Source organism: Chiloscyllium plagiosum, unplaced genomic scaffold, assembly GCF_037043375.1.
Source record: "Chiloscyllium plagiosum isolate Xiang-an unplaced genomic scaffold, Cpla_swu_hap1 HiC_scaffold_30, whole genome shotgun sequence".
Classification (NCBI taxonomy): domain Eukaryota; kingdom Metazoa; phylum Chordata; class Chondrichthyes; order Orectolobiformes; family Hemiscylliidae; genus Chiloscyllium; species Chiloscyllium plagiosum.
This window is the reverse complement of record NW_028270168.1, coordinates 28,661,203-28,674,248: the sequence shown is the minus strand read 5'-3', so window position 1 is coordinate 28,674,248 and position 13,046 is coordinate 28,661,203. Positions and strand designations below refer to the sequence as shown.

General features: G+C 44.9%; 1 long non-coding RNA gene across 1 annotated transcript; it reads left to right on the top strand.

Moving 5' to 3' along the window:
* Positions 1-786: 786 nt before the first annotated feature.
* Positions 787-10,055, top strand: LOC148142172 (uncharacterized). The gene is made up of 3 exons (XR_015752158.1): positions 787-1,074; positions 6,743-6,864; positions 6,953-10,055. It is a non-coding gene; the product is annotated as an uncharacterized LOC148142172 (long non-coding RNA).
* The last annotated feature ends 2,991 nt before the right edge of the window (positions 10,056-13,046 follow it).

Below are 13,046 nucleotides of genomic sequence, written 5' to 3'. Positions count from 1 at the left end.
GAGACAATGCATCAAAAGACCAAAATATTTGTGCAATTGCTTTTCATTATATAGAATCATAGAGATGTATAGCATGGAAACAGACCCTTCAGTCCAATTCATCCAGGCTGACCAGATAGCCCAACCCAATCTAGTCCCACCTGGCTCATATCCCTCCAAACCCTCCCAATTCATATACCCATCCAAATGCATTTTAAATGTTCCAATTGTACCAGCCTCCACCACATCCTCTGGCATCTCATTCCATACACGTACCACCCTCTGTGTGAAAAGCTTGCCCCTTAGGTCTCTTATATATCTTTTCCCCTCTCACCCTAAACCTATGCCCTCTAGTTCTGGACTCCCCCACCCAAGGGAAAAGACTTTGTCTATTTATCCTATCCATGACCCTCATGATGTTATAAACCTCTATAAGGTCACCCCTCAGCCTCCGACGCTCCAGAGAGAACAGCCCTAGCCTATTCAGCCTCTCCCTACAGCTCAAATCCTCCAACCCTGGCAACATCCTTGTAAATCTTTTCTGAAGCCTTTTAAGTTTCACAACTTCCTTCCAATAGGAAGGAGACCAGAATTGCACGCAATATTCCAACAGTGGCCTAACCAATGTCCTGTATGGTTGCAACATGACCTCCCAAATCCTGTACTCAATACTCTGACCAATAAAGGAAAGCATACCAAATGCCTTCTTCACTATCCTATCTACCTGCGACTCCACTTTCAAGGAGCTATGAACCTGCACCCCAAGGTCTCTTTGTTCAGCAACACTCCATTAGACCTTACCTTTAAGTGGATAAGTCCTGCTAAGATTTGCTTTCCCAAAATGTTGCATTTTTAGTCTTTTACTTAACAGAGTACAGTCCTTCTCAATGAGACACATATCCTTTGACCCTTGGAGATTTGATTGACAGCGTATTCGGCTTGTGCACAATAGCAGCTTATTGAGTTTGATGACTAATTGCCTTCTCTTTGCCTCGTTGCAGCATCCCATAGATTATATGGGTCAGGTCCGAAGATGCTCACGTTAAATTAGGCACTCAGTAAGGTTATATTCTGCTAGTGATATGACAGCAAACTGTAAGTACCAGATGGGAACATGTAAGTATTGACCATGATGCAACTGCACTGGAAAATGTTGTATTAAATGACTATTCAGGTTTATTCCTGGGGAGCTTAGTGATTCCCTGAACAATGACATCTCAAAATGGAACTGGAACATTTCTACTCCATTTTATTCAGGGTCTGCTTCACTCAGTCTGGATGAGTCTTAGCACAGAAAAGGAACTAGCTAATACACTCTCAACACTGTACAGTAATATATGCTGTGTCCAAGCACAGAAGAGCATTTCTGACTGCATATGACCTGTGCCTCCTCATTCATTCACCCAATATGACATTTGAATACAACAGTTCCAGTTTTTTCTCGAAGCGGGGATTCAATTGCATATAAATGACACTATTAATCAGCTTTTAGTTTGTGGTGAATTTTGGACAACTGTGTGCTGTGGATTTACACTCATTAAAAGCTTATGTGAGATTATCCATCCTGGTTTAATTGAAGATCTGCAAGCCATCACGGGCAGGATGCATTTATATCCACAGACTGGCCTGGGAATACATGAATACGCCAGATTTTAACCCGAGACCTTTATTTTTCTGAGAAAGTCTGTTTTCTCTTGAAGTGCAGCAATAGAAACCAAACCATTTCATTTTAAAATGAGAGGGTCATAAAGTTTTGTTTGTAATGCGGTAAAACACCTGGTAAATAATGTTGGAAAATAACCTGAAGATTCACCACATTAAAAGTGGCATCTTGTTCTCTTTTAAACTTGTAGTAATAAAATTATAACCATGATTACAGGGATAACAGATATATATATATAAAAGATCTAAAGAATTTTTATGAGGAACACACAGCATAGATCGAAATAAAGAAATGCTCTGAGAATGTAAGATTTGTCTTTCAGACGAGACTTTAGACTCAGACCATTTTGACTCATTTTAAACATGTGGTTCTAATCTATGAGAATGAGGGTTCTCCCAATAACCACAGCATTTGTAGGAGACTAATAATGCAGAACATTCTTTCCTATTTTGTTGTCAGTCTCCATGTTTCAGCACAATTCAATGGGTATAGAGAGGTCGAGGAACCATGAAAGTGGTCCATCTCTTTATTTTTATGGCATAAATTTCATGCACAATGTTCAGATCAGGTTATATTTTTACAGTTTCTTTGATGAATTGGTCAAACTCATACACTTTGTAGTATATGTTGACTTCTTAAAGAAAATTAACCATGTTCTACCATACAGAGAACATATATGTTCCTCCTGTGCCTCCTCATCATTGGCCCAATGTGACATTTTAAGTTGAAGTGCTTTTGAGCAGAAGAAATAAAAAGCCAAGAACCAGAACATGTTGTGGATGAAACAACACTTCTTCTGAAATCTATTAATAACAGGCAGACAAAGTAGCCTCTAAAATAATCTCTTGTCGGGTGACTTGTTTCTTAAGATGTGTACATTAAAAGTAACATGTCATTGGTTTAAGAAAAAAGCTTTACAGCAACCTAAAAGCAGAGGCACCTCTCTGATAAAATGTACTGAGAACAATTATTTTTTGAAAGTCCACATTCTCCACATGTTAAAGATTTGTGATAAGACTCATGCTGCAAGAGCACTGCAGAGCATTGACATGATGGTTGCTGCAGAAATAGCACTGAGGGAATGTTAATACTTATTAAATTATGAAATGGCTGCACAAGTTAATTGACAGAGCCATAGAAAGGGATGGCTTTTTGTCTGCTAACTTTGCCCTGACCAGCTCCCTGCATTTCAATCCGTTTAAGGAGTCGTGCTATTTAAGGGTCCTGATTTTGAAACTTAACTGTAAATCCTTTTTTTAAAAGGACCAGCAATTACTCTCCCTGAACTGGTTTTATCAAGTTGGCTTAAATAAATAGTGCACAATATCCTCAAGTTTGGAAGGAAATGGGCCCTTCCTGCAATGCTGATTTAAAGGTTCAACCATCATCTGTCTTTGTGGAGAAAAATGCCACTCACCAATTTGCCAGGGAGTTATATTGGCAAGCTGACAAGCAAAGCAACTTGCCTATCCTCTGTGCTGTTACAGCTGGGAAGTTGATTGTTTATGTCCCCTGCTTATGTTCGTCTCTCCATCTATCTCTGCTTGACTCTATATTCCTCTGTCAATCTGTCTGTCAGGTTTGGGATCTTTTTCTGTCTCTTTCCTTTTCCTGCTTCCCTGTTGCTCGCTCTCCTTAGTCACTCAATGCTGCTGCTTTTCCTAACTCTTTGCCCATACCAAACATACATTCAATTATCATTTCTTCATTTATGTTGCAAGACAAGCACAAGTAGATGAGATTTATAGAATTCTCTTTCTCAAAAGTCAAAATAAATAATAATTTCAGAGTTATTTTTGTACTTACTTATCGCTGCTATATACAGTTATCTGGGATTTGTGAGTGTGCCTCTATTCATATTTCTGGTAGTAGTCTATTGAATAACAATATCATTAAGACTATGTTAGCCTAACATTTCCCAAAATTCATTCTTGGAATTCGGGTGACACTGGCAAACTGCTTTGCTAATTATCTTTGAAAAGTGCCTGGTGAGCTGCTTTCTTGAACTGCTGCAGTGCATGTGCAGAGATTGCTGTCACTTTGAGGGAAGGGCTTGCATGGTGCTGACATGAACAGGAAGAATTTTATATATAAAATGATGGTGTCTCAATGCACATATTTCTTTTATGTTTCTGGGTGGTCAAGGGTGGAGGGTAAAGTCATGCTGCCAAAGTTGTTGCAATGCATTCAGTGGGTAGTACATACTGTAGTTACAATATACCAATGCTAAAGGGAGTGGATGTTAATGCTAATGGCCCGGAGTAGAATCCCAGTCAAATAGACTGCTTTTGTTTGGAATAGAAGAGAACTTCAGACAGTGGTTGGTACTGTACCTATTGAAGCCTGTTGTAAACTACCTTTGATTTGCACTTGAATTCCTAATTTTGTTTAACATCTTCGTGGATTATCATTCACATTATATTCTCCTCTGCTGTACATGCATCCATTCACTGGGCACTTTAAAATGTGCTGTTGAAACAAGTATTGTTCTACCAATTATATTTTATCATTTTACATCATTTGGCAGTTTTCTGGCAAAAATAATTCATTTTACAGCGTGCTTTTACACCCCACTATTTACAAATTTATGTTCATTTCCAGTAAGAGATTAGATTACTTACAGTGTGGAAACAGGCCCTTCGGCCCAACAAGTCCACACCGCCTTGCCGAAGCGCAACCTACCCATACCCCTACATTTACCCCTTACCTAACACTACGGGCAGTTTAGCATGGCCAATTCACCTGACCTGCACATCTTTGGACTGTGGGAGGAAACCGGAGCACCCGGAGGAAACCCACGCAGACACGGGGAGAACGTGCAAACTCCACACAGTCAGTCGCCTGAGGTGGGAATTGAACCCGGGTCTCTGGCGCTGTGAGGCAGCAGTGCTAACCACTGTGCCACCGTGCCGCCCTCTGAACATATCAATTGTCCCTGTTGGTCATCTGACACGCGGATGTCTACTGACCCCACCTCAGCTAATCCCCTCAAACCTTGCAAACCAATGTCCTATTGACTCATGAAAATACTTTAGCCAAGGTTTATGTGGAGATGAGCACCCTAAGCCCCAAGTGACTAGGCAGGGGAGAGGCCACCTCAGCCTGGTCAGGCCAATGGCATGATTTAGCTGGCAGGATATCTTGCCTTCATGTTCTGCTGTGTAATCAGATGACTAGCATCTCACCAGACCCAGCAGCATCACTGTCAGTGGTAGGCACAGCTGGGCCTTTTCACACGAAAGAGCAGCCATGTTCCTGGCCATGTGAGAAGTCTAGGGTAATGCCAGGGCCAGTCAGACAACTCTAGTGAGAACACTGGGGGACCAAGTTCAGCAGACAGGGGGATTTCACTCTGGAGTGGAGGGTCCATTGGGCAAAGGATGCCTGGGTAGAAGGAAGTCCCCTCAGAGTGTATAAAGTTACCTGGTGACTTCACCACACAATGTAGACACCTCCCATCACTGTCTGACTGTATGACTCTATCGATATGAAAATAAAACACCAGCAATGGCAGAAAGAAGTCATTATGTTACCATTCATTGGCCACTTGAGGGCCTCAGTTGGTCCAAGATTCAGACAGGCCACTGTGCCTCCCTCACTACTGTCATTGCATCTCATTTTAAAAGTCTCCGCCACTCAGGTCACTCCCACGGACGGTTAAATACACCACCTCTGGTTTTCTATCCAGTCACAATCCTCCAGATGTTATGAGTGTGGATGAGCTGCCCTCCATTTTTAATCAGCCTATATAAAAGTAGAGTCAAACCTCAAGCCTCAGTTTTAATGAATCATCTCTTGTGCAGATTATCAAAGAATTTCTTAAAATCTATGAAGAAAGATGGCTTCCACTAATTCTCTTTTTGCAACAGCCTCAGTGATTCTTTTCAAGTATCCCATTATGTTAATTCAACATGACCAATCTTTCATAAGATCCAACTGACTCTCCTAAATCCCAAGTATTCAATTACCTTATCCCTGATGATGGATTTCTGGAATCTACCAACTACTAGTGTTGAATTTGTTGGTCTGAAGTAGTTTGGTTTGTGTCTTACAGTCTTTAACAGCTGGGAGGTATACTGATGGAGATGATGTTAAACAATCCTGAATTAAGATATTCTCCCTTCCCAATCCTTGTTTGGACAATTGAAATATTTGTTCTGAACTCAGTAATGTACATGATGATTCAAAGCATAACTGCTGCAGAGCACATCACTTTATGAAATTGGAGGAAGCAGGGCAGTCTTATTTGGAAGAGAACAGAAATGTTCTTGATATGATTTGTAAAATATTGCTTCTGATGTAAACTTATAAATTGAGACTCACCCCAAACTCATAGTGTTGAGATTCACCTTTAAGTGTAGCAGGTCATGGTTTCCAGGGATATAGCTCTTCTGGCTAGTGTTCAGACAGGGAGAAAGTCAAAGGTCAAGCACTAGTTTCCAGCCCTGGAGCAAAAGATAGATTAGAGGAGAGATGTGAGTTTACGATACAGCCAAATAAATCTGGAGAAACCCAGCCAAGAAAAGCCAAGACAACCTGTTGGTGGGGATAGTATGGTATATTTTATTGTTATTATTAACATCTCAGATTGAAAACTATAGTTAAAATAATGTGCAAATAATTCTAATTGGCCTTGTTTCATTCAAGGCATTTTCACGGGTAGATGGGTTTGTTTTTTAATCACCAACTTGTGGTGCACGGACATTGCAACCCTCGCAGCCATTGCTCCCCAAACCTTGAATTCCTCACCATCAAATGTCGCCCCTTCTATCTACCATGGGAATTTACCGCTGCTATACTAGCTGCTGTGTATATACCACCAAAAGCAAAGGTTGAGGAAGCTCTGGATGTGCTGTACTCCACCACTAACACCCTGGAGACCGATCACCCCGAGATCCTATTTATTGTGACTGACGACTTCAGTCAAGCCAATCTAAGGAAGGTGTTGCCTAAGTACCAGCACAACATTACCTGCCCCACCAGGGGCCAGAACATTTTAGACCACTGCTACAACACTGTGAAGGATGCCTACTGCTTCATCCCCCGCCCTCATTTCAGGAACTCCAACCACAATGCTATGTTTCTTCTCCCGGCTTACAGGCAAAAGCTCAAGCAGGAGACCCCCTCATGGATACAGGTCCAGTGCTGGTCAGAGGAGGCAGAGGATCAACTCCGATGCTATCTGGAATTGGCTGATTGGGCCATGTCCAAACAGGCCGCAGGTGAGTGCGCCATCACCGTCACAAATTTTGTCAGCAAGTGTGTGGAGGACTGCATACTGAGGAAGTCAATCTGGGTGTTCCCCAACAGGTAACCCTGGATGAATCAGGATGTACAGAACCTGCTAAAAACAAGGTATGAGGCCTTCAGATCAGGAAACCCACTCAAATATAAGGAATCCAAGTATGACCTTTGCAGATCCATTGGGACAGCCAAGGACCAATACCCATTCAAATTAGAAACCCAGACAGACACCCGGCAGCTACTGCAAGGACTGAATGACATGACAGGTTCTAAAAAGACACAGTGCAAGATACAGACAATGACACATCCCTCCCAGATCGTTTCAACGCCTTCTATGCTTGCTTTGAGCAGAATTTTGGCGGAGGTAACACCTATTCTGACAAGTCCTGACAAACCTATCCCAACAGTCACTGCATCAGAGGTCAGTTTTCCTTCATGGGACCAGATGGAGTACCAGGTCGTTCACTCAGAGCATGCGCAGATCAACTGGCAGAGGTCTTCTCTGACATCTTCAACCTCTCCCTGCAGCAGGCCGCTGTCCCTGCCTGGTTCAAGAGAGCCAACATCATCCCTGTGCCCAAGAAGGCTCATGCAGCATGTCTCAATGACTACTGCCCAGTGGCCCTAACTTCAGTGGTCATGAAGTGCTTTGAAAGGTTGGTCATGGTATCACACACTTTCTTCATTCCTGAAGAAGGGCTTATGCCCGAAACATCGATTCTCCTGCTCCTTGGATGCTGCCTGACCTGCTGCGCTTTTCCAGCAACACATTTTCAGCTCTGATCTCCAGCATCTGCAGCCCTCACTTTCTCCTGGTCATGGTATTAATCAACTCCAGCCTCCCGACTACCCTTGACCCACTCCAATTTGCCTATCAGACCAACAGATCCACATCAGATGCCCATATCACTTGCCCTTCACTCCTCCCTAGAACACCTTGACACCAAGAACAGCTACGTAAGAATCTTACTCATTGAAGGCTGAACTGTAGTCAACACGATTATCCCCTCGAGACTGATTACTAAACTTAGTGATCTCGGACTAAGCCCCACTCTCTGCAACTGGATCCTCAGTTTCCTGACCCACAGGCCACAATCAGTGAAGATTGGTGACAATATTTCATCCTCATTAACACTCAACACTGGACCCCCCCCTGGAGTGCGTACTCAGCCCCCTACTGTACTCACTGTATACCCATGCCTGCGTCACCAAATACCAGACTAATGGCAGTTACAAGTTCACTGATGACACCACCAAAGTCAGTCGAATCTCAGATGGCAATGAAACAGACTACAGACGTGGAAGACCTGGAAAAATGGTGCACTGAGAACAACCTAGCTCTCAATGCCAGCAAAACCAAGGAACTCATTATTAACTTTCGGCAGGATGTTACTCATGCCCCCCTACACATTGACAGCAGAGAAGTGCAACGAGATGAGAGTGTCAAGCTCCTGGGAGTGGTCATCAACAACAAGCTTTCTGGGACTCTTCGTGTGGACATGTTGGTTACAAAGGCCCAACAATGTCTCTTCTTCCTCAAGCAGCTGAGAAAATTTGGCATGGCTGGCAAAAACCCTTGCCAACTTTTATAGGTGCACCGTCGATAGAATTCTGTCTGGATGTATCCCTACCTGGTATGGCAACTGTACCATTCAAGATCAGAGACGGTTACAGAGAGTGGTGAACTCAGCTCAGACAATCACAAAGGCCAACCTCCCATCTATAGAATCCATCTACCAGACCCGCTGTCAAGGACAGGCCGCCAGCATTCTCAAAGATCAATCCCACCCTGGCAATTCTTTTCTACAACCTCTACCATCGGGGAGAAGGTACAGAATCCTGAACACATGCACCAGCTGGTTTCGAAACAGTTTCTACCCTACTGGTGTTAGAATACTGAATGGACTCACAAACTCTTAACATTCGCCTGTACCTGTGTTTTTGTTTTTGCCGTTGTTTACCTATTATTTACTTATCTATGCTATTCAACTCTGTATTCTGCCTGTATTGCTCGCAAGATAAAGCTGTTCACTGTGCCTCGGTACACGTGACAATAAATTCAATGTTCAGATTCATCTACCAAAAGATTAGAGAGTTTTGCAGGAGAATGACTGCAAAACAAGCATGAGCTCCATCAAGTTCAAAGCACAAGAGGGCGCTGTTGCTATGCTCCTTGTTTGGTTAGATGATTTGACATTGGGTTTTATGGAGATACTAAGAATATAAAGCCTGGACACGACACATAGAGTAACTAACGCACCTGAACCTGAGAGAATTTCTAAAACTTGAATCATTTTGCTGGTCTAGTTAAGATCCTGAGGGATCTTGACAGGATAGATGTGAAGAGGATGTTTCATCTTACGGGAGAATCTTGCACTCGAATCACTGATTAAAAACCAGAGGTCGCCTATATAAGTCAGAGATAAGGCAAATTATTTGTTTCACAGAGGTTCTTAACTTTTTGGAACTCTCTTAGAGTCATAGAGTCATGCAACATGGAAACGGACCCTTCAGTCCAACTAGTCCACGTTGACCACGTTCCCACTAGTCCCACTTGCCTGCATTTGGCCCGCATCCCTCTAAACCTTTTCTATTCATGTCCTTACCCAAATGTCTTTTAAATATTGTAACTATACTTGCATCCATCACTTCATCTGACAGTTTATTCTACGCATGAAACTCTGTATGTAAAAAGTCCCTCATGTCCTTTTTAAAAGTTTTTCCTCTCACCTTAAAAATATAACCCCCTAGTTTTGAACTCTCCCATCCTAGAGAAGAGACCCTTGCTTTTCACTTTATCTATGCTCCTCATGATTTTTGAGTGTTTCTTACTGTGCAGTGCAAAATGTCAGCAAATTTAGTCTGAGCCTATGTGTCTCTAGGAGAAATGGAGTAAATCACATCTAATGAATGTGCAGAAAGTCACCAAAAGGAAATACTTGTCACATAATCATTAAATAGGAAACTTTGAATTGCAGATAGAAGTGATATTTCACTGGGATTGAGTGTCTGTAAAGGATATTGCTGGAAAAAACCATATGCCTTCATTTTGATAGGTTTGATAAGATCTTTCTAATATGTAGCTTTTTGATGTAATAAAAGTATGTTTTTTGTTTAAAATATATTGGCAGCCTTATGTGAAAATGGTCAGTGATTGAGTGTCATAACAATAAAACTACAAAAATAAAACTTATGATCTGTTAAGAAGGTTTCATTCTGGATTCTGACTTAAGACCATAAGATATAGGAGCAGAATTAGGCTATTCAGCACCAAGTTTGCTCCACCATTTGATAATGGCTGTTATGTTTCTCAACCCCACTCTCGTACCTTCTCCATGTAACCCTTCGTCCTATTGCTAACCAAGAACCCATCTATTGCTATCTCAAAGACACTCAATGACCCGGTCTCCACAGCGTTCTGTGGCAATGAGTTCCACAGACTAACCACTCTCTGGCTGAAGAAATTTCTCATCTCAATTCTGAAAGGTCATCCCCTTGCTCCGAGGCTATACCTTCTGATCCTACTCTCTCCTGCTAATGGAAACATCTCCACCACATCCCCTCTATCCAGTCCATTCACTATTCTGTAAGTTTCAATGAAGTCACCCCCGAGTCCTCAACCACTCCTCCTATGACAAGCCCTTCATCCCCTTGTAAACCTTTTCAGGACATCCTCCAATGCCAACACATCCTTCCATAGATATGGGGCACAAAATTGCTCACAATATTACAAACATGGTCTGACCTGAGCCTAATATAGCTCAGCAGTACATCTCTCCTCTTGGATTCTAGCCCTCTTGAAATGAATGCTAAAGTTATATTTTCCTTGTTCTGTATTACCATCAGGAGAAAGTGAGGACTGCAGATGCTGGAGATCAGAGCCGAAAAATGTGTCGCTGGAAAAGCGCAGCAAGTCAGGCAGCATCCAAGGAGCAGGAGAATCGACGTTTCGGGCATAAGCCCTTCTTCAGGAATGAGGAAGGTGTGCCAAGCAGGCTAAGATAAAAGGTAGGGAGGAGGGACTTGGGGGAGGGGCGTTGGGAATGCGATAGGTGGAAGGAGGTTAAGGTGAGGGTGATAGGCTGGAGAGGGGGTGGGGGCGGAGAGGTCGGGAAGAAGATTGCAGGTCAAGAAGGCGGTGCTGAGCCCGAGGGTTGGGACTGAGATAAGGTGGGGGGAGGGGAAATGAGGAAGCTGGAGAAATCTGCATTCATCCCTTGTGGTTGGAGGGTTCCTAGGCGGAAGATGAGGCACTCTTCCTCCAGGCATCGTGTTGCCATGGTCTGGCGACGGAGGGGGCCAAGAACCTGCATGTCCTTGGCAGAGTGGGAGGGGGAGTTAAAGTGTTCCGCCACGGGGCAGTTGGGTTGGTTGGTGTGGGTCCTATTCTCTCTGAAGTGTTCCGCAAGTAGGCGGCCTGTCTCCCCAATGTGGAGGAGGCCACATCGGGTGCCTAACTCCGCCCCCACGCCTAACCCCGGCCTCACGCCTAACCCCGCCCCTACTCCCAGCTCCAGCCCCACACCAGGTCCTAGCTCCCAGCCCTGCCGTATTTTCACCATCCCTCCAGACCTCCCCCTCTCTGAGGATGAAAGATCAGTCCTCAGCAGAGGCCTCACCTTCATCGCCCTACGCTCCCGGATTAACGAGTTCAACACGCGGTGAGACATCGAACAATTCTTCTGCCTCCTTCGCCTCCGCACCTACTTCTTCAACCAGGATTCTCGCCCACCCTCTGACGACCCCTTCTCCCGCCTCCAACACACCCATCCATCTGGACACCCCGCGCTGGCCTCTTACCCGCCCTCGATCTCTTCATAGCCAACTGCCGCCGCGACATTGACCGCCTCAACCTGTCCACCCCTCTCACCCACTCCAACCTCTCACCCTCACAATGTGCAGCCCTCCACTCCCTCTGCTCCAACCCCAACCTCACTATCAAACTGGCAGACAAGGGAGGCGCGGTGGTAGTTTGGCGCACCGATCTTTATATTGCTGAGGCTAAACGCCAGCTCGCGGACACCTCCTCCTATTGCCCCCTTGACCATGACCCCACCTCCCACCACCAAACCATCATCGCCCAGACCATCCATAATCTCATTACCTCAGGGGATCTCCCATCCACCGCCTCCAACCTCATAGTCCCACAACCCCGCACCGCCCGTTTCTACCTCCTGCCCAAAGTCCACAAACCTGACTGCCCCGGCCGACCCATTGACTCAGCCTGCTCCTGACCCACCGAACTCATCTCTGCATACCTCGACACGGTCCTGTACCCCTTAGTCCAAGAACTCCCCACCTACGTTCGGGACACCACCCACGCCCTCCACCATGATTTTCGCTTCCCCGGCCCCCAACGCCTTATCTTCACCATGGACATCCAGTCCCTATACGCCTCCATCCCCTACCACGAAGGTCTCAAAGCCCTCCGCTTCTTCCTTTCCCGCCGACCCAACCAGTACCCTTCCACTGACACCCTCCTTTGACTGACTGTAATGGTCCTCACTCTGAACACCTTCTCTTTCCAATCCTCCCACTTCCCCCAAACCAAAGGAGTAGCCATGGGCACCCGCATGGGCCCTAGCTAGGCCTGCCTCTTCATTGGATATGTGGAACAGTCCACCTTCCGCAGCTACACTGGCACCACCCCCTACCTTTTCCTCTGCTACATCGATGACTGTATCGGCGCTACCTCGTGCTCCCACGAGGAGGTTGAACAGTTCATCCATTTTACTAACACCTTCCACTCCGACCTCAAATTTACCTGGACCGTTTCAGACTCCTCCTTCCCCTTCCTCGACCTCTCCATTTCTATCTCGGGCGACCGACTCAACACGGACATTTACTATAAACCGACTGACTCCCACAGCTACCTAGATTACATCTCCTCCCATCCTGTCCCCTATAAAAACGCCATCCCATATTCCCAATTCCTTCGCCTCCGCCGCATCTGCTCCCAGGAGGACCAATTCCAATACCGAACAACCCAGATGGCCTCCTTCTTCAAAGACCGCAATTTCCCCTCAGACATGGTTGATGATGCTCTCCACTGCATCTCCTCCACTTCCCGCACCGCTGCCCTTGAGCCCTGCCCCTCCAATCGCCACCAGGACAGAACCCCACTGGTCCTCACCTACCACCCCACCAACCTCCAGATACA